This window comes from Diabrotica virgifera, chromosome 4 (genome assembly GCF_917563875.1).
Source record: "Diabrotica virgifera virgifera chromosome 4, PGI_DIABVI_V3a".
NCBI classification, from domain to species: Eukaryota; Metazoa; Arthropoda; class Insecta; order Coleoptera; family Chrysomelidae; genus Diabrotica; species Diabrotica virgifera.
The window spans coordinates 246,835,557-246,857,274 of NC_065446.1; the positions used below are offsets into that span (position 1 = coordinate 246,835,557).

Consider the following 21,718-nt stretch of genomic DNA (forward strand, 5'->3'; position numbering starts at 1 on the left):
AAAACCCATATGTATAACATGGGAGTAAAGTGCCTTTTCCTCCCTTGAATGTTTACTGCCCTCCGCTACGCGTCGGGCAGTAAACTTCATTCTCGGGAGGAAAAGTTACACTTTCCTCCCTTGTTATACAAATAGCTATTTCACTCATTAATGATGTACTTTCTCATTAAAAAAAAAATCAAAGTTGTGCCTGTCATCTGAAGAGGGATCGCGTAAAGTTCGAAACATTGATGTTATAATATACTTTGATTATTTTAAAAATCACACATTAGGTTTAGGACAAAAAAGGGGGCTTTGCAAAATCATTATTAATCAATAATTTATATCATACTCATACATTGAGCTAATGCATTTAGTAATTATTTATTGTGGGAATATATACAGTATGTCCCTGTAAGTTGTATCCATATGGAAAACTTTTTTATTATTAATTTTACGAAAAAAAGGTATTCTTTATAAAAAGCTCTGCTTTGTCCAAAACCTAAAATTTAACCATCAAATATCAAATTTTTTGAATAATATACGAGGTATGTCAAAAACTTTGAATTTCACTGAATATTGAAAATTGCTATTATGAAAAGTTGTTTGAAATTAAAAACTATATTCTAGTATGCAATTTCATCCTTCTAATTGAAAAATTTTTTTTTTGAAAAATTTTGGATAACTAACATTATTTTCAGTTATTTTAATTCAGATAACTCTTTTATTATTAATTTTACGAAAAAAAATGATTCTTAATAAAAAGTTCTGCCCGGTCTAAAACCTTAAATACAACCATCTTATGTTAAATTTTATTAATTTTATACGAGGTATGTCAAAAAATATGAATTTCGCTCGAGAGTAAAATACGTTTATTTTTCACAATAGCGAAAATTGTTATTACGAAAAGTTATTTAGAATTAAAAACTATGTTTCATTGTGTAATTACATACTTTTAATTGAAATATTCTGAACTATAAAGGTACTTTACTTTTGATCTAAATTTATCTTTTTTGACATACCTCGTATAAAATTGATAAAATTTCATATAAGAAAATTGTATTTTAGGTTTTAGACTATCCAGAACTTTTTATTAAGAATCACTTTTTTTCGTAAAATTAATAATAAAAGAGTTATCAGAATTAAAATAACTGAAAATAATGTTAGTTATCCATAATTTTTCAAAAAAAAAATTTTCAATTAGAAGGATGTAATTGCATATTAGAATATAGTTTTTAATTCCAAACAACTTTTCATAATAGGAATATTCAATATTGTGAAAAATAAAGCTACTTTACTCTTGAGTGAAATTCAAACTTTTTGACATACCTCGTATAATATTCAAAAAAATTGATATTTGATGGTTAAATCTTAGGTTTTGGACCATGCAGAGCTTTTTATGAAGAATAACTTTTTTCTGTAAAATTAATAATAAAAAAATTTTCCATATGGATACAACTTACAGGGACATACTGTATATTATTTATTGTGGGAATGAACGGAATTAATTGTAAGAATAAACGGAAATAATAATTTTGTAGAAATAAACGAAATATATTGGATGCATGAAGCAGTATACGTTAGAAGAAATAACACTGTTATTGACACAACGAATAGTCTTCGCCGGTCAATTAATGGCGTTGTTGTTTCAATGAATAGTGTTCGTTGGCTCAGTGAACCGTGTTCGTAATATCAATATAGTGATATTATGATATACATAATGAAAGTATTATGTATTAATAAATGGATGTTCATCTATTCAATAAACGTAATACATTGGATCAACTAACGAAAATAATGAATTGATGAACATCGCTTTGTTGTTCCAATAAAACCAAGAATTGGACAAATTTTAAGTATTGCTTTTGTTGTCTGAATTAACATTTACGTACTTAATATTAATATTGTGTGTGTGTGTTTGAAGAGTTGGCTTGGAAGCTAGTCCTTTAGCCACAGAATGGTAGTAAAGGTTATTGGTTTTTAAATAATATATCCAACTTAAAAAAGAAAGTTACATATTAGCTCAAATATTTCTCTACTGTCTAAAGAAAGTAAATGGGTGATGTTTATGGGAGTCTGAATTTTAAGATCTGTTAATTTTAAATAGAGCTGATCTGTTTCTGATCTGTACGTAATAATAATATTACGTACCTTTTTCGTTGAGTGTTTCTGAGCCACGATAGTCTTTTACTTCCTAGTCCTCACTTTCTCTCGATCTTTCCTTTCATCATAAGTTGAGCATATTGGTACTTATTATTTCTCAGTATGTGGCCTAGGTGTGATGTTTTCCTAACTTTCACTGTGTTGAAAAGTTCTCTTTTCTTGCCTATTCTATGCAGTACTTCTTCGTTTGAGGTATGCGATGTCCATGAAATTTTAAGGATTCTCCGGTAGATCCACATTTCAAAGGCCTCCAATTTATTTACGGTCGATGTTTTAAGGGTCCGTGTCTCAACTGCATAAAAAAGAGTCAACCAGACGTAGTATTTTGATAAACGTAGTCGATTTTCGAGTTTTATTCAAGAATCACAAAGCAGTTTTTTGATTTTTTCGAAAAAATTTCTTGCCTGTTCTATTGGCGATCTTATTTCTAGATCAGGATTTAGGTAACATAATATAAATATCACAAAAGAATACTTTCAGAATCATTGATCATGAATCATTTCAGAATTATGTGAATATTTTTAAACGTATTGGAAAAATGTTCGACGTCTAGAAGTATACTTATCTATTGTCTTTAAAAACAAATTCATTAAAACGTACATATATCTAGAACACCGAGGAAACAATGTAATCGAGAAATAAAGCAAAAAAAGGATATTGGATATCAGAATCGAAAATTCTACGGAAATTAATCGACGAAACAGGAAATAAAATAGGAAAATATGCACATGTATCGATATACTGAACAATTGTACAATAGGACAAAAAAATATATTAATAATTTAGTCAACAATAAAACAGCTCATTATAATACACATTTAAATTGTAGTAAAATTATAACACATAATTTAGTTTAATACTATAATTAGAAACACCAAAAATATGAAACAATAATTGTAATTTAAAAACAAACACGTGTTATTATATCTAGTTGTGATGTATTTATGCTACATGCATACATAGTTGCAATATTATGTAAAACTTATTACATTGATAAAAAACGGTTAGCAATGCCAACCATGATAAATAAATATAAAAATATCGTTTAAATAATATTTTACTTGATAATATTTTCCATATTATCGAGATTCACGCATGATGATGAACATTATTTATGACAGCGGTATATTATTATTATTATCAAAAACGTGATTAGAAGCAAGGGAGCGTTCAAGTATTACGTAACGCGATTTTAGAAGATTTTTAACCCCCCCCCCCAAACGTAACGCACGCTTATGGGAGTTTAACTATTGCGTAACGCAATGTTTGAAGATTTTTGTCCCCCTCCCCCAACCTGCGTTACGTAATACTTAAACGATCCCCAAACAACTGAAACTTGTAAGCGGCTGTTCAATATTAAGTCGTCCTTGACGCAAGGACAAGGACAGCATCATCTTCTTTTTAACGTGTCCTATGAGGTCCCCTTGACGTTGGCGGTAACATGGCGAAACTGTATCTGTCTTGAGCTATTCTAAATAGTTGCTCTGGTTTCTTTATTCTTGTCCACTCCCTGATATTCTTCAACCAAGAGCCCTATTTTCTACCAATTCCTCTGTGTCCTTCGATTTTACCTATCATATCTAATAATTTGAAGAATATTATATCAGTCTCCCCTTACTACGTGTCCAAAATAGGCCATCTTTCTATATTTGATGTTATCAAGCAGCTCGCGGGCAGCATTTGCTCTCTAAAGGACTGCCACATTTGTCAGCATAGCTGTCCATCATACTTTTAGTGTATATCTGTGCAGCCACATTTCAAAGGTCTCCAAAAGATAAATGGATATTTTTAATGTCCATGTCCATGCTTCGACACCTTATAAAAGGAATGACCAAACGTAACATTTAATCATGCGCTTTCGAAGTTGAAGTTGCAAGTTATAAATACAGAAGAATGACCTCATTTTCAAAAATGTGCGGGCTATCTCGATTCTACATTTTATCTCTTTATCTGGATCTAGTTGTTCAGTGATACGGCAATCAAGATATTTAAAACTGGGTACTCTTTGAATTATATGACCATCAACATATAACCCTGAAACTATAACCAAACGGCTAAACACCATGTATTTTGATTTTGAACAGTTTATATTTAGGCCGGACTCTCTTCCCACTGTGCCAATGGTATGTAAAAGGCATTATAATGCATTACTGTCATCACTCAAAGTTTAAAGTAACTGTATCGTCTACATATCTGATTTTATTTATCAAAATTCCATTAACTTTCACTCCCCATTCCAAATTATGCAGCGATTCTTTAAATATTCTATCTGAATATAAATTGAACAACAGTGGGAACAGTATACAACCCTGTCTGACACCTCTTTGTATTTTACATATTTCTGTTGATTTTGCATTTATGCAAGCTGTCGCTGTTTGACGCCAGTATAATTTTTCTATGATTCGTACGTCTTGACTATCAACTCCTTTATTCTTTAATATTTTATTTAATGTGTAATGCTTTACTCCATCATAGGCATTTTCATAGTCAATAAATACAGCAAAGACTTGTCTTTCCTTTGATCTAGGTATTTCTGCAATAATACATTTAGTGCAAAGAGTGCGTCCCGGATTCCCAGTCCATTTCTGAAGCCAAATTGCGTTTCATCCTGGTCTTCTTCACGTTTATCTCTGATACTACTGTGGATAATACTTAGAAATATTTTCAAAGTGTGGCTCATAACTTCATGTAAGGCTTATTTCTATAATCGCTACAGTTTTTCGGAGGTTGTTTTTTTTTGATAGGGTTATGAATTCGGACTTTAACCAATTTTCAGGGATATCACCAGTTGAATAAACACCATTGAAAAGTTTGACCAGTATTCCAATGTTTTGTTCATTTGTGAGCTTTAACATATCTGTCGGGATGTTGTCAGGGCCAACGGTTTTCTTGTTTTTTTGCCAATTTTATAGCATGTAGTATTTCTGATTGTAGTATTTCTGGTCCTTCACTTTCATCTAAAGTCTCCAGTTCTTCGGGTCTATAATCATTATACAGTTCGTTTATATTATTACACAGGTTGTTCGAATTTTGTTTTCGTTTATTATCATTTTTTCCAACGAATTGGTTATACATAGTATGTGGAGTTTTCTTATGATAAAGACCAGCTAGTTCTCTAACTTCTTTTAAACATATTAAACGTATCATGTTTTTCATTCAACTTTTCTAATTCCTTGCATTTATCCTCCATCCATTTTTCTTTAGCCACCTTTTTCTTTATGAAAATATAGACAACATAATGACCGTAACCTTTTAAGGGGGTCGGTACAAAGTTTCGGCTACAATGCTATTTAAATGGGATTCATTTTTTTCGAATCTTGAGAAAACTATAAGTATTTTTGAAAAATTTAAACGCAGAATGAAAGATTACGTTTTTACCGAGGGCCGAAAGTCCCTGAAAACTTCTATAATGTTTATTTTAATAAGTTACAGGGGTGAAAAACTAAGAGAAAATGTAGTGTGATTTTTAATTTCAAATATCTCATTCAAAAGAAACTTTTTATTTATTCTAAGGGACTTTCGGTCCTCGATAATAATTTATTCCTTAATTTTGCGTTTAAATTTTTTAAAAATATTGATTGGTTTTTTCAGCATTCGAAAAAAATGGACACCATGTCCGTGGTGATATTTTCCAAATCGAACATTCGCTATCTTTGTCATACAACGCACTAAGTCGAATAGAATATGGTGACAAGACAGTGACAATTTTAAATATTTGCATCGGGAATATTTTGAGTTGTTGATTAAATAATATTGATAGCGTATTTGATAAATAATTGATTTAAGACTTGAACTTATTAAAAAGTTATTTAGTTATTTATGGAAGATCCAAGCAGAGAATACACCAGGATATATTCTGTGATCCAAGTATTTTGTTGTTAAATATGTTCTTTTCCTATTTTCTCGATTGAGTATTAGTTTTTGTTGTACAGTATATAAATTATTGCAGTCACTGAATACATGTTTAGTGAAAAAATGATCATATTAGTTAACTGAATTAATAATTTAAGCAATTATACAAGTAACAGTTATCCAATATTCAAAAGCCATCTCTTTTAAGTTAATGATGACATTGTCAAGTAATGGTGTGGTAATGTTTACATATTCATACCAGTGAGAATTTTACTAAACGTAATTTGCCGTGTAAAGGCAGAAAAAGTAGGGATAGCTGTAAAATATTTGCGCCTACACTCTTAAACAAAAAATACGGGTATGTGAGAATATTGTAAGAGACCAACCCTAAGCAAGCTTTTTAGTATAATTCGTGACATTTAACTCTTGTTGACATCGTGACTATGAGTTTATTATTCTATTACTGTAGTGTTCTTGCATTTATAAATCCTTTTTATCACTTAAATAGATATTTTCATAGCTAATTTAATTTTTATATTTATTGCAAGGACATTTTATTTTAAAATGCATGTACATTGCACATGAACCAATTTTAATCCCAATCAAATAACTTTTGAATTCAAATACTATGTATATATTTTTCTGTACAATACTATCTTGTTGTTTTACATAATTCTGTATACAATCAATAACGCCCGTGGACAAAGATCTCTGATAGATAGTTATAAACAACAGAAATATTTATATACATAAACATTCATCAAAAATAATCGACGTAAGATGCCTCAACTCAGGTAGCTACCATAGCCTAGTAGTATGTAAAATAAGAATCATTATGAAAATACCTAAATTTGAAGGAATCTACGGAAGACTTATTCGCGGTGTGCAAGTACTTGGAGGGGATACGAGAAACGATCGTGCGCGAATAGCGGAGGAATTATGCAGCTTTCTTAAATAATTCATTGTCAATTGAAATTGTCAAATTGACGTATATTTCATACCTACTGTCATTGAAGAAGAAAAATTTATGTTGCTCACAATATTGATATGATATGCAATTATTATATAAAAGTATATTTAATTAATTGTATTTTGCTTGCAGTACTGCATTTTAATAATTAATTTTATTTACTACATACAATTGTTTACCTTTTAATAACATAAAGTTACACAAAAATCTTACTTTTTCTTCTTATAATTTTTTTTTGGGCTACGGCCTTGACAATTATCCAGCAACCAGGACCAATATGATTGTCCAATATAATTAAAAGTACGAAAAAAGTTGCCAAGCTATGAAACCAGGTGTCATGTCGCTTTTCTGAACTTCCACGGTCCCAATATAGAACAAGAGTATTAGAGGAGGTTGCTGAAAATGAAATATTAGAAAACGATAACGTCGAAGAAAGCTGGAAAAACTCAAAAATAACATAATTAACGCAGTAACGGAAGCACTTTTCTTCTTCTTCTTCGACTTTTTCCCATTATGAGTTCGCCGTTTTCATCCTCCACAGCACTCATCTTCCAGTCACCTTCTCTGAGGTCTCTATCTATCATATAATTTCTTATGTACGTTTTCCATCTCATAGCAGGGCTTCCCCTTCATCTTCTACCCAGCGGGTCCCAGTCCAATATTCTTTTCGGCCACCTGTGCTCTGGCATTTTTGTATATGCCCGTACCATTGCAGGGCTCTGTTTTCCAACTTTTTTGTAATTGAGCAATCTTCTTCCATTCTGTTCCATATTTCAGCTGTTTTTATTCTATACTTTCTGTTTCTGGTGATTTGTAGATATCTTTTCATTAAGTCCAATTCAACTGCTCTTATTTTATTTCATATTGTTGTTGTCACTGGCCATACTTCCGCTCCATATACAGTCTAGGCGCCAGAGGGGTCACCGTGTCCTTTTCAATTCTGATGGACAAACTCAACGGTTTCTTATGAATTTTTGGCTGCTGATTACGAATTTCGAGGGTGGATTTCGATCAGAGTGGTCAAAAAGTTGTTATAAACAATTTAATTGTTTATAAATTGTTTATAAGGCTCTGGCTCATAAACTAAAATAGATAAAAAATAATGTCTTAAATAAAATTTGTTCGTTAATAAAAAACGAAGAAAAACACGTTTACTAAACTGAAATCCAACAATTATAACTCAAGATATTGTAAAATGAGTGCACAATGCAAATTGCAAAATAAGTATTTTTCGAAGCTTTATTGATCGTAACTCGCTTTCTACGCATGTAAATGAGCCTTAAAAGGTCTCATTTTATAGCTTTATTAATAGGCTTCCAAACAAAGTTTGTTAAATTACTTTATCTTCATTTGTTTTAAAGTTTACCCGTTTGAAGTTATAATTTTCTTAAAAAAATTGTACTTTAATTTGTTTATAAGGGTTGCAAGTAAATTTGAGCTGTAAACGTTTATACTTTAATTAACAATAATGATAGAAGAACTCAAAAGGAATAATTTGAGCTTAAGAAAATGTTCGTAAGTTTATTTTTGGTCAATATGTCGATATTTTGATGGCGCACTATGAGGCGCAACATCGGCTCACAGTCAAGTATTTTTCGACGCTTTATCGATCGTAACTCGGCTTTTACGCATGCAAATGAGCCAATATGTGATATCCATATAAAAATGGACCGAGTTATTTTGCAGCATCATCATTACATATAAAACGAGCATTTATGTTGTGGCGGCATACACACAATTAACGTGCCTTGATGATGCTGCAAAAGAACTAGATCCACTTTATATGTATACTATCCACTATCCACTGGATATCTATATGATATAGATTATATCTATATCATACAGATAATTAGACTCTGAAGTCCCAGAAAGTTTTAGTTTTGCTGCCTACAAGAACAGACTTAGTACCACCATGTAACTGTAAAAATTGCTCTAAGAACTTATGCAGATGATAAAATTCTGAGATTCCCTGTATATCTCGATTCAGATGCATGAAACAAAAGTTTGTAAAAATAGTATTAATAAATAATATCAACTTATTTTTAGTTCTATTTCTGAAATATTAGTTTTAATGTTTTTTTTTCTCATTTAGTACAAAAAATAGAAGACAAAGTAAATAGAATGAAAGGTGATACGAGGTACAGTATGATGATTTAATTATAAAAATTATATGATAAAATTTTATTAGGATCTTCAAAAATGAAAAATGAAGATAACGTATCTATACATAGAAATTATAATTTGCATCGAGAAGTTAGCGCGTGTTACGCGGTGAGCCGATCTTGCGCCTCGGAGCGCACTATTAAAATATCGGCCATCTTGGCCAAAAATAAACTTACAAACATTTTCATAAGCTCAAAATATTCCTTTTGAGTTCTTCTATCATTATTGTTAATTAAAGTATAAATGGTTATAGCTTAAATTTGCTTAAAACCCTTATAAAAAAATTAATGTACAATTAATGTAAATTAATGTATAACTTTAAAACAAATGAAGATCAAGTAATTTGACAAACTCTTCTTGGAAGCCTATTAATGAAGCTTTAAAATGAGACCTTTTAAAGCTCACTTTCATAAGTAGAAGCCGAGGTACGATCGATAAAGCTTCGAAAAATACTTATTTTGCAATTTGCATTGTGCACAAATTTTACAATACCTTGAGTTCTAATTGTTGGATTTAAGTTTAGTAAACGTTTTTTTCTTCGTTTTTTATTAACGAACAAATTTTATTTAAAACATTTTTTATCTCTTTTAGTTTCTGAGCCAGAGCGCTATAAACAATTTATAAACAATTAAAATAACAATTTTTTAACCACTTGACCCTCGAAATTCGTAATCAGCAGCCAAAAATCCATAATAAACCGTTGAGTTTGTCCATCAGAATTGAAAAGGACACGGTAACTTATATTTTGCGCCTAGACTAATAGGGTAATACTCAGCACTATGCCCTGAAAGATCTTTTTTTATCTTTCCTTGGTTAGAGTGTTGTTTCATATCACTCCATGGAGTACTATCGTGGCTTGTTTTCTCCGTGCTATTTTCATTTCCATACTGTCAAAAAATTGTTGAATATTTGGGCATCATCTACTTATGACTTAATTGCCTCTAGGAAGTACAACAGTAAACAGTAATTACGTTGCCATGATGGTACGCTTGAATAAATAGTTACCGTTTTATTTGGGAAGCGCAAGCACGTTGAGAGCTCATTTTTGTCCTCGCGCCCGTATTTGATTAAAAGTAGATACCCATGTTACACGGAGGCGGACTTCCTGGTTAAACGCACTCAGAAGTGCCTACCCATACCTATACCTACCTACCAGTGTTACAACTTCTCACCGTTTGTAATTTTCTAGTCTCAAGTGCATATCCAACTAATCTGCACTATACAATTCAACGGCGCGGAAATCTTTATTTATGGCTGAATTACATGCACATTTATATGAGTTTTTAACGGACCAATTTGGCAACTCGTGATTTATATCTTTCAAGGATTGACAGTCCGCAGTGTTCTAGAGATGGGCAGCCAGGGCCGGCTATAACGAGCCTTCAAGGGATGCACTGTAGACTGGCGCCCCTGTTTGGAATGCGCCAAAATGAGCTTTTTTCTGCTGATTTTGGCGCTTTTTTTAAATTGATGCCAAATTAAAAAAAAAACGAAGGCTGCTTATGCTAGTTTTGCAAGCGGGCACCTTATTGCAAGTGCAAGTACTTGGAGGGGATACGAGAAACGATCGTGCGCGAATAGCGGAGAAATTGAGAGCAACAGTGGCCTAACCCACATCACATAATTTTACCAAAACGCTTTTGTTACATTAAAGTTATGCATTACTTAAGAATAATCAGATGCAGAGTGGCTGAAGCAACCATTGGTTGAGCTACTCTGCATCTGAAAAAAATTAAATAAGGGATAACTTTAAAGTAATTAAAGCATTTTGGTAAAATTGTAGGATGTGGGTTAGGCCACTGTTGCTCTGAGCGCCTCAATTATGCAACTTTCTTAAATAATTCATTGTCAATTGAAATTGTCAAATTGACGTATATTTCATATCTACTGTCAATGAAGAAGAATCATTGACTGAAGAAGAATCATCATGTTGCTCCACAATATTGATATGATATGCAATTATTATATAAAAGTAAATTTAATTAATTGTATTTTGCTTGTAGTAGTGCATTTTAATAATTAATTTTATTTACTACATACAATTGTTTACCTTTTAATAACATAACCCTAATATTACTTCTTTTTCTCATAATGTTTTTGGGCTATGGCCTTGACAATAATTGTTCAGTAACCAGGACCAATATGATTGGCCAATATAATTAAAAGTGCGAAAAATGTTGCCAAGCTATGACACCAGGTGTCGCTTTTCCGAACTTGTACGGTCCCAATACCCTAGTACCGGGAGGCGAATTTACAAAACCTATACTATTTCAGTCATGGGGGCGACTGAATTCGAGTAGGTTTTGTATGCAGAATATTAGTTACATATCCTATGCTATTTCGGTCCAGAAGTTAACTGTATCGGTGTAGGATTTGTAAGCGAAATTTTTGATTATTATTGATCAAATTAATGTCTATACTGTTTCAGTTATCTAAGTAAAACTAATCAAATATTTCCTAAGTGGATTTATTACTATATCATAAAATCTAGATATGTTTTGAAAATTGAAATTAATAATATATATTTGGATAATATTAAAAATTAAAAACAAATGAATAATTATTAATGTACGAATATATACAGTATATCCCTGTAAGTTGGAACCATATGGAAAACTTTTTTATTATTGATTTTACGAAAAAAATATATTCTTCATAAAAAGTTCTGCACGGTCTAAAACCAAAGATGCAATCATCTGATATCAAGATTTTTCAATAGTATACGAGGGATGTCAAAAAATATGAATTTGTCTCAAGAGTAACGTACCTTTATATTGTTGTTCTGAAGCTATTTCCTTGTGGCATTTTTATAATTATGTATTTTTTATGGGAAATAAGCCACAATTTTACTAAAAAATGACTTTATTAACTTAAATATATTAAGTACCTTTATATATTTCACAAGATTGAAAATTGTTATTACGAAAATTTTTTTGGACTTAAAAATAATTTTCTAATATGCAACTACATTCTTCTAATTGAATAAAAATTGAATTTTTTTCTCTAAAGATACTTTACTCTTAACAGAAATTCATATTTTTTGACATGTCTCATATACTATTAATAAAACTTACTAGTAGTAATATCGGATGTAATAATGCAAAAGTAATATCAGATGATTGCATCTTCGGTTTTAGACGATGCAGAACTTTTTATGAAGAATATGTTTCTTTTTTCGTAAAATCAATAATAAAAAATTTTCCCTATGGTTCCAACTTACTGGGACATACTGTATATATTCGTATATTATTAATTATTCATTTGTTTTTAAATTTTAATATTCCAAATATATATTATTAATTTTAATTTTCAAAACATATCTAAATTTTATGATATAATAATAAATAGTAAATTTATATAATAGTAAATATTTGATTAGTTTTACTTACATGACTGAAACACTATAGACATTTGCTAAATAATAATAAAAAATTTCGCTTACAGATCCTACACCGATACAGTTAATTTCTGGACCGAAATAGCATAGGATATGTAACTAATATTCTGCATACAAAACCTACTCGAATTCAGTCGCTCCCATGACTGAAATAGTACCTATAGGTTTTGTAAATTCGCCACCGGGACTGTGGGCAGCAATATTAGACTTTTGAAACGGTGTTCAAAAATATTGCCCATCTCTATAATCAGTTACAGCTATAAGCAACGTCATCAAACACACAAGTACAAAACAAGCTACGAATAAAAAGACAATTGGCTGCTGGATGATGATGACGTCGGTGATGGCGTCGATGATGGTGAAGACGGGATGAATTAGAATGAAGAAAATTCTTAATAGAATCAGTACATAATTGTAGATAAACAAATGTATTATTATATGAGCAAAAGGCGACTTTATAGAAGTCACATAATTTCTTTTTAATCTTGTGTAGTAATATATCACTTGTGCAGTAATATATCACTTGTCGCTTTAAATACATAAATATTTCGGTTCAGATTTTCTTTATTCACGTAATTTGAACAGTGATATTAATTTGTTTATTCATTTACAGTTAATTAAAGACAACTATATAGTAATAAGGTCATTAAACAGGAAGTGTTAAGTATTTGAGTTTCAAGTGCGAAGCGAATAACATGAATTTTTTTTTTATTATGAATGAAAAGTTAAATTTCTGCTATTAAAGTATTATTACTCGTAATTAGATATGCAACAACATTTAGTCCATTCTTTCACGGTTTTTGCTCTAAATTTTAAAGAACCGCTTGGATTGACATGAAATTTGGCATACGTATAGCTTACATGGGGTGATTTTCACCCCCTCTTGGGGGTGAAAAAATATATGTCCAAAAATAAGTCCGGAAATGGGTAAACTGACTAATTTTAAGTAACTTTTGTTATATAGAGCTTTTTCGCCAAGTCAACATTTTTCGAGTTATTTGCGAGTGAATATGTTCATTTTTCAACAAAATAACCACATTTTTAGACGGTTTTTCGCAAATAACTTAAAAAGTAAGTATTTTTTTGAAAAAAACCTTCTTAGCAAAAATATAGCCTATAAAAAAGTAAAAATAATGGTGTACTCGTTAGGTCTCTGGAATTCGTAGAACTAGAGTTATAGCCAATGAAAAATAGATTCATATTCACCAAATTTCAAATAGAATATTTTGACGTGAAATATCCAAAAAATTAAGCACTTTTTGGGGAAAACCTATTATAACTTTTTTAAAGTGTTTAAAAAAAGCTTTATTTCTGTTTTTACTAACAGTTTCTAGCATTAAATTTAAGCAAGTTACGCTTAAAATAAAGTTGGTCCCTTTTGTTTTTGCAAAAAAAATCGGGAAGACCACCGCCTAATTAGCAACTTAAATGAAATTAATCGTTACCGCTCCACAAATTATTTTACTTATGTTGTGTTTATATGATCTGTAAGTTTCATCGATTCAAAGTGCTTATTTTTGAAAAAATTTGGTTTCAAAGTAAAATTTTTAAAAATTTAAATTTTGAAAAATATGCTTTCTTTCAAAATAACTTAAAAATTGTTAGAGATACCAAAAATCTCGAAAAACAAAAAAAGTCAGATTTGCTTTTCTGAATATCATGTATTTTTTGTTTTTCTGTTAGACAAAAATTGATTAAGATTTGGTGTTTCTAAATTTGCATACATTCGTGATCAGTGACTCGTTCAACCCCTTTTAACTACAGCCCTTTCAATAATAAGGACTTTGAACCGATGAAACTTACAGATCATATAAAAAATATATACACGGGTCCAGAAACTTGTGAAGTCGTAACGATTAAGTTCATTTAAGATACTAATTAGGGGGTGATTTTCTCGATTTTTTTACCAAAACCAAAAGGGACTAACTTTATTTTGAGCGTAACTTGTTTAATTTTGATGCTAGAAATTTTTTTATAAAGCAAAAATGAAGTCTTTTTAAAACACTTTAAATAATTTGTAATGAGTTTTCCCCGAAATATGCTTCATTTTTGGTTATTTCACGTTAAAGCATTCCATTTGGAATTTGACGAATATGAACCTATTTTTCATTAGCTATAACTCTGCTTCTACTAGGTGTAGAGACGTGATAAATACACCAATTTTTAAAATTTTTTACAGGCTATATTTTGCTAAAAATGTTTTTTCGACAAAATACTTACTATTTGAGTTATTTGCGAAAACCGTCTAAAAGTGTGGTTATTTTGTTGAAAAAATTAACATATTCACTGGCAAATAACTCGAAAAGTATTGACTTAGTGAAAAAACTCTATAGAACAAAAGTTACTTAAAATTAGCCAGTTTATCCATTTCCTGACTTTCTTTGGACGAATATTTTTTCACCCCGAAGAAGGGGTGAAAACCACCCCCAGGGTAAAAGCACATATCGGCACAATATCACTTTTTTTCTTTGACTTGTTAGCTATGTGTATGCCAAATTTCATGTCAATCCAAGCGGTTCTTTAAAATTTAGAGGTTTTGCAATATTTTACCGTTAAAGAACGGACTAATTATATTACTTTTCGATTTAAATTTTAAATGCTTCTCTTAAAAAATAATAAAATTTTTAATTTGCGTGTTCCATTTTTTATTTTTTTTATTTTGAAAAGGGTATTAAGGTGGTGGCTCCCGAATCGAGTTAAATCTAAAGCTGTCTTTGCTTATTTTATTTTACTCATAAGAGCAACAGAGATGGAATTCCTAAGGAGAAGCTGCGAAGTACCAAGAAGAGATAGAATAAATAACATAGAGATTAAAAAAAGAATGGGAATGAACTCAGATATAATAAACTACATCGAACAGAAGAGATCAACCTGGTACAGACATGTCATAAAAGCAGACCAAAATCGCTGGATAAACAGAATAACAGAGTGGAGGGATAGGAAGAACCCGATAGGAAGAAGGAAGAGAGGCAGGTCCCGAAAACTTTAAGAGATGAAATAGTCGAAGCAACGAAAAGAAAAAATCTGCAGGAAGGGGACTGGCAAAACAGAAAGTACTGATCAGAACGGTTAAGTGAAGGAATACGGTAAAAACTGTGGAAGTTTAATATACAGGGTGCGCCAAACCTCTGGTCTTCTTTGATTACGGCTAAACTATGAGATATACAAAAAAATGTTTATAACAAAACTAATGTGTATCAAAGAGGTCTATAATTTAAAATTATTTGCAATTATACAGGGTGAGTCAGAACGACGGTATGAACCAAAGTTGTATTTTTTAAATAGAACACCCTGTATATTAAATCATTTTTGAATATATTATTTAAAAATATGAAAAATTTGTATAAGGTCTTATAGGCCTAAAGTTAATAATTTTCGAAATATTTACATTTTTATTGAGAAAAATGGTAATATTTATAGGGTTGTGGATTATGTTTCCAAGGAAATAAACATTTAGGTGATAGGTCAAAGTTTTTAAAATATAGTGTTATTTTTAAATAATTTAATATTTTTTAGTTTTAGCCATAAAATATACAGTGTGATCACTATTTGAAAATACAAAATTTTCTCATTTTTTTCAATGGTATATTAGTTTTGCGTTTTGTAGTAAATATTACAACCTTTCTTTTGGTATAAGGTTGTATGTACCTAGCATGTTTCGTTTTGTAGATATTTTAAAAAAACTATGATTTTACGTGTTTGCGGATTTTTTATTTAAAATTTTTTTTGCATAAAAAATAATTATAATCTGGTTTTAGAGACATACACTAAAATATAAAATATGAAAATAAAAACGTAATTAAAGATCAAAATAAATCGTATGCTAGTACAACTCAATTGAATTTAATAACTTTAAATTATTTTACAAAAAATATTTTACCATATTAATGACTGCATAAATTAGTTACTAAATTAAATAAACAACCAAATTTTAAATCAACCGTAGTAATTTTTCTACTACAGCAACTTTCCTGTATCAAATTAATTGTTAGTTAAATTGTATTTAGTTAAACTTTTAATTTACCTTTTAAATTTACTTACATACATCTTGAGAATATAAAAATTATTATAAAGTATGCTTTGAAACAAATGAATGTTAAATGTATCATCCAAATTATTTATTAATATAAATAGTATTTACTGGTGTCACAAAAACTGGTAATACTTTTGTAGTTGAAATTTTTGTAACAATTTTTTATATTTTAAATTTTAATTTTTTAACCGAAAAATTTTTGGATATGACATTTGTTTTGGGCGAAACCATTAGAAATTATTACCAGCTTTTGTGACACGAGTAGGTACATAGATACTATTTACTTCTTAATATACTTCCATAACGTTCATTTGTTTCAAAGCATACTTTATACGTTCTCAAGATGTAGGTAAATTAAAAAGTTATTAACTGATCTTACTCGTAAATACAATATAACTAACAATTAATTTGGTACAGGAAAGTTGCTGCGGTAGAAGAATTACTACGATTGATTTAAAATTTGGTTGTTTATTTAATTTAGTAACTAATTTATGTATTCATTAATAAGGTAAAATATTTTTTGTAAAATAATTTAAAGTTATTAAATTCAATTGAATTGTACTAGCATACGATTTATTTTAATCTTTAATTACGTTTTTATTTTCATATTCTATATTTTAGTGTATGTTTCTAAAACCAGATTATAATAATTTTTTTTGCAAAAAAATTTTTAAATAAAAAATCCGCAAAAACGTAAAATCTATAGTTTTTTTTAAAATATCTACAAAACGAAACATGCTAGGTACATACAACCTGATACCAAAAGAAAGGTTGTAATATTTACTACCAAACGCAAAACTAATATACAGGGTGTCCCATTTAAAAAAAATGAGAAAATTTTGTATTTGCAAATAGTGATCACACTGTATATTTTATGGCTAAAAGTAAAAAATATTAAATTATTTAAAAATAACACTGTATTTTAAAAACTTTGACCTATCACCTAAATGTTTATTTCCTTGGAAACATAATCCACAACCCTATAAATATTACCATTTTCTCAATAAAAATGTAAATATTTTGAAAATTATTAACTTTAGGCCTATAAGACGTTATACAAATTTTTCATATTTTTAAATAGTATATTCAAAAATGATTTAATATACAGGGTGTTCCATTTAAAAAAATACAACTTTGGTTCATATCGTCGTTCTGACTCACCCTGTATAATTGAAAATAATTTTAAATTATAGACCTCTTTGATACACATTAGTTTTGTTATAAACATGTTTTTGTATATCTCATGGTTTAGCCGTAATCAAAGAAGACCAGAGGTTTGGCGCACCCTGTATATTTGCCCAACAGTGTAAATACCAAAGAAAAATCTAAAATAATAAAAAAAATTAGCGGAATCCGTTCATGAGACAATCAACTGTCGAAATGAGCATAATTTTTGCAGTTAAGTTTATATACATAAACGGTAGCATATTAAATTAACATATTTTATGTGGAAAGGCCTTAATTATATGAGTAATAAAACTGCCAAAAGGACAAAGTGCTAGATTCATTGATTTATTTGCATGTACCTAACCTAATTTGATAATCGGCCGAGAATATGTTAACTACGGGAACTCAATCGCTCGCGAATGAATATCCACCCCTCAAAAATGTAATGACGTGTGCGGTTGAAAGGACCGCTATTATTAGGTCTGTTCCTTTGTTTTAAGTGTAACACTAGTTCTTGAAAAGTGTAAGAAAAGTGTAAAAGTGTTACACTTTCTTGTTTCTTTGTTTTTCTAGTGTTTACACTTTTTTTCACGATACACTCAACTTCTGTCGTAGAACGCGTACAACTCGTTTCTTTGAAATGCTGTAGGAAAAAAAAGTGTAACACTTTTCTACACCTACCTCCGAGACGGTGGTGGATATTACACTCGTCCTGCGCAGTATCATCCAACCGGAGCCAGCTGTTTAGCCGTTAAATGTGTTTGTTTACAAAAAAGATATATTTCTTTTTAGTTTAATTTAAACTAGATTTATAAATTGAAAAAACTAAAGTAGCTACAAGTTTTAATTTAATTTTGCTTAACCTCCGAGTGGCACTTTCCTGTAATTTTAAAATTATCACTTTTCAGTGATTTTTTTAATATGCTTTTATGTCCTTAAGTTCAACAAAGCATTTCCTTTAATTACAATTAAGCCAAAACATCGCAAATCCTGGGCCCTGGACTACTAAAGGTATCCGGTATCCGCATATCAGCCATGAATATGCGTTCACTACTCTACATCAAGAAATTTACTTTCCAATGGCTCTGTCACTGAATATATCAGCAAGTATAGGAAAACCTATTTAAAACTTATAAAATAAATAAGGCTAAAAAATCGTACTATCAAAATTGTCTGAGAAGCTCTAAAAGTGTTGCAAAAGAAACTTAGTCCATAATAAAGGATCTTCCAAATAAAATTCACCCAGCTTAAACATTTTTCCTTTCAGACCCTGGAAATCTAAATGAATACTTTGTTAATGTGAGTAAAAATATAACATCAACAGCTTCGTGCAATTGTACTTGAGACACTGTGTCAGGTGAGGTGTTTGAAAATTTGAGTAACTTGATTCTGGGGTGTGAATTTCTAAAACTTTTAAGTGTGGTTTTTAACCGTTGAGAATAATTATTTATTTAGTGTTGTGTTTATAATTTAATATATGTTTTAAAATGAGTTTTGTTTTATTTTTTGAGAAAAAATTAAAAATACAGCATACTTACAGTACTTTTTTTGAAATGCTATTTTCCAAAGTTTATAAAATTTCTTACGCTCGATTTTATATTAATAAAGTTAAAGTGGACTTTAAATTTAAAGTTTTCTTTAACTGTAACAATTGCTTTTTTTAAGGTAACACACACTTTAACTTTATTATGAAATCGAGCGTTAGTCAAAATTCTAAATGCTCAGTAAATAATAACAACAATTAGGTACTTGTATTGAAAACAACATATTTTGTAATTTGAAAAAAAAACAACATATTTGCAACATAGATAACAAAACAACATGCTTTGTTACGTATTTTAAAAAACTCTCCATCATGCATGCTCCATGAGAAAAGAAAATATAAAACTAATTTCATCCTTATTGTGTCTCAGATGGCGTAGCTACTTTTGCTATAACTACTCAATGCTTTGCTACTCTACCTACCTACATACAATTTGTATTGTTTTATCAAAAAACAAGCATTTACATACTCTGCAAATTGTATATTTTTTCTTTGCATTTTCATATGAAAAAACTGCGGTATTTATCTTGAACTTTTTTTGAACAAGGTGCAATACTTAGGTAATATTATTATTAATAAAACAAAGTATATTAAAATACAATGTTAAAAACTTTAATAATATTAGCAATATTTAAAAACTTCAATATATTATAGTATACATATTATGAATCAGTAGAAACGATTATATTTAAATTTGGTAAATTATAACTCCAATCGACCAGAGCACGACCACACAACCCAAAACACAAATACGCAAATATGGTTGTGTGAAGCGTGGCTCGAAGCCGTGCAATTTACGAGACTCGCTCGATCTGTAGATCCTTGTGTCCTCATCTCGCCAATTAATGATTCTTTTGAGAAAGGTAAATTTCCAGAGTACCTAAAGACAGCTATCATTATTCCTCTTCATAAGGGTGGTGAAAAATCTAATTCCTGCAAGTATATACCTATTGCATTACTACCGGTACTCCAAAATTATTGAGAGACTCATAAAAGCATGACTTATGTCCTTTCTTGTTAAAAACAACATTTTATTACAAAAGTTCGGCTTTTTAAATAATAAATGTACTGCTGATGCCATGTTTTCTGTACTACATGAGGTTTATCAAGCACTGAGCAATAATCTTCACACTGCCACTGTTTTTTGTGACTATGCCAAAGCTTTTGATTGTGTAAATCATGAAATTTTGATAAAAATAACTAAATTTCTATGGAATTCGAAGAATTTCTTTGAATTGGTTTCAATCTTACTTGGATAGTTGGAAACAACTGGTTAGAGCAAATAATACAGACTCTAGTCTCCAAAATATTGTATGTGGGGTCCTCTACAAACCACAAGGTTCAGTATCAGGTCCTCTACTTTTCCTTACGTTTATTAATGACATCCCTAGTTTAAAAATTAATGGAAAAAATTTTCTTTTTGTTGATGATACCAGTATTACTTGGAGCAACTCAAATATTGCTACTATACCTTCTGATCTACTCACGATAAAAACCTGGTCCGATTCTAATTTACCTTTTTTTAACATAAAACAGTAGCATTATCCTATACAGGAGCTCGTCAATCTTTACCTCTTAACACATTCACAGACACAACTGCATATGAAGCCACTTACTCCATAAGATGTGTCTACATCTAAAGTGTGTCTGTGAATGTGTTAATAACAGCCAGATCAGTATCGTTGATTCTGTAAAGTTTCTTGGTATTTTTTTTAGATAGCAATCTTAAGGGTTAAAAGGGTCTAAAGGGATAAACATTCACTGAAAGCGATATTATCTTTAATACCCGTGGTGCCTTCAACATTTAATGTCTGACTAAATTATTCTTTATGGGCAAAAAAATTTAAGGAATTTTGAATTAATTAGTTTTTAAATAAGTACATTTACCAGCAACAGTTGTAACGTAATTGTGTCAACTCGACAGTATTTAACTAGTTATTTGAATTTAATACCCTAGCTAGGGCATTATTTTTCAAAATAAATATTGAAAAATAACGCCCTAGGGCATTATAATATAACTTACTTCGAAATCATGTACAGTGGAACCTCGATTATCCATCTCTCCATTAACCATCACCTCTGTTAACCGTCAGGGTACATACAGAAGTTGTATTGAGTTATACATTAGCAATCATTTAAATGCAAAAAAATAAAAAAAAAAGGTAATTTGATTTGTGATGAGGACACAAACGGCTATCCATTGCTGACAGATAAAGAACTCATTGAAATGGCAACAAAGGCGGACCAAACCTATTCGGAAGCTGACACAGTAGCTATATTGATGCTTGGACACAAGGAAGCTTGACTGTAGCTATATTGATGAACCTATTGTAACTGACAAAGATTTGCGTAAATAATCTAGAGAAGCTGCATCGCATATGCAATAATTCATCGAGTGGTATTCTCAACAAGAAGAAGCCAATAAAGTAGATTGCATGATCTTATGCCTTA

The 21,718-nt window shown here is 30.2% G+C and overlaps 1 protein-coding gene across 2 annotated transcripts in view; it reads left to right on the top strand.

Annotated features, from left to right (window-relative positions):
- LOC114334316 (nucleolar protein 4) overlaps positions 1 to 21,718 on the top strand; it is a 621,666-nt gene that overhangs the window by 488,333 nt on the left and 111,615 nt on the right. The window lies entirely within an intron of this gene.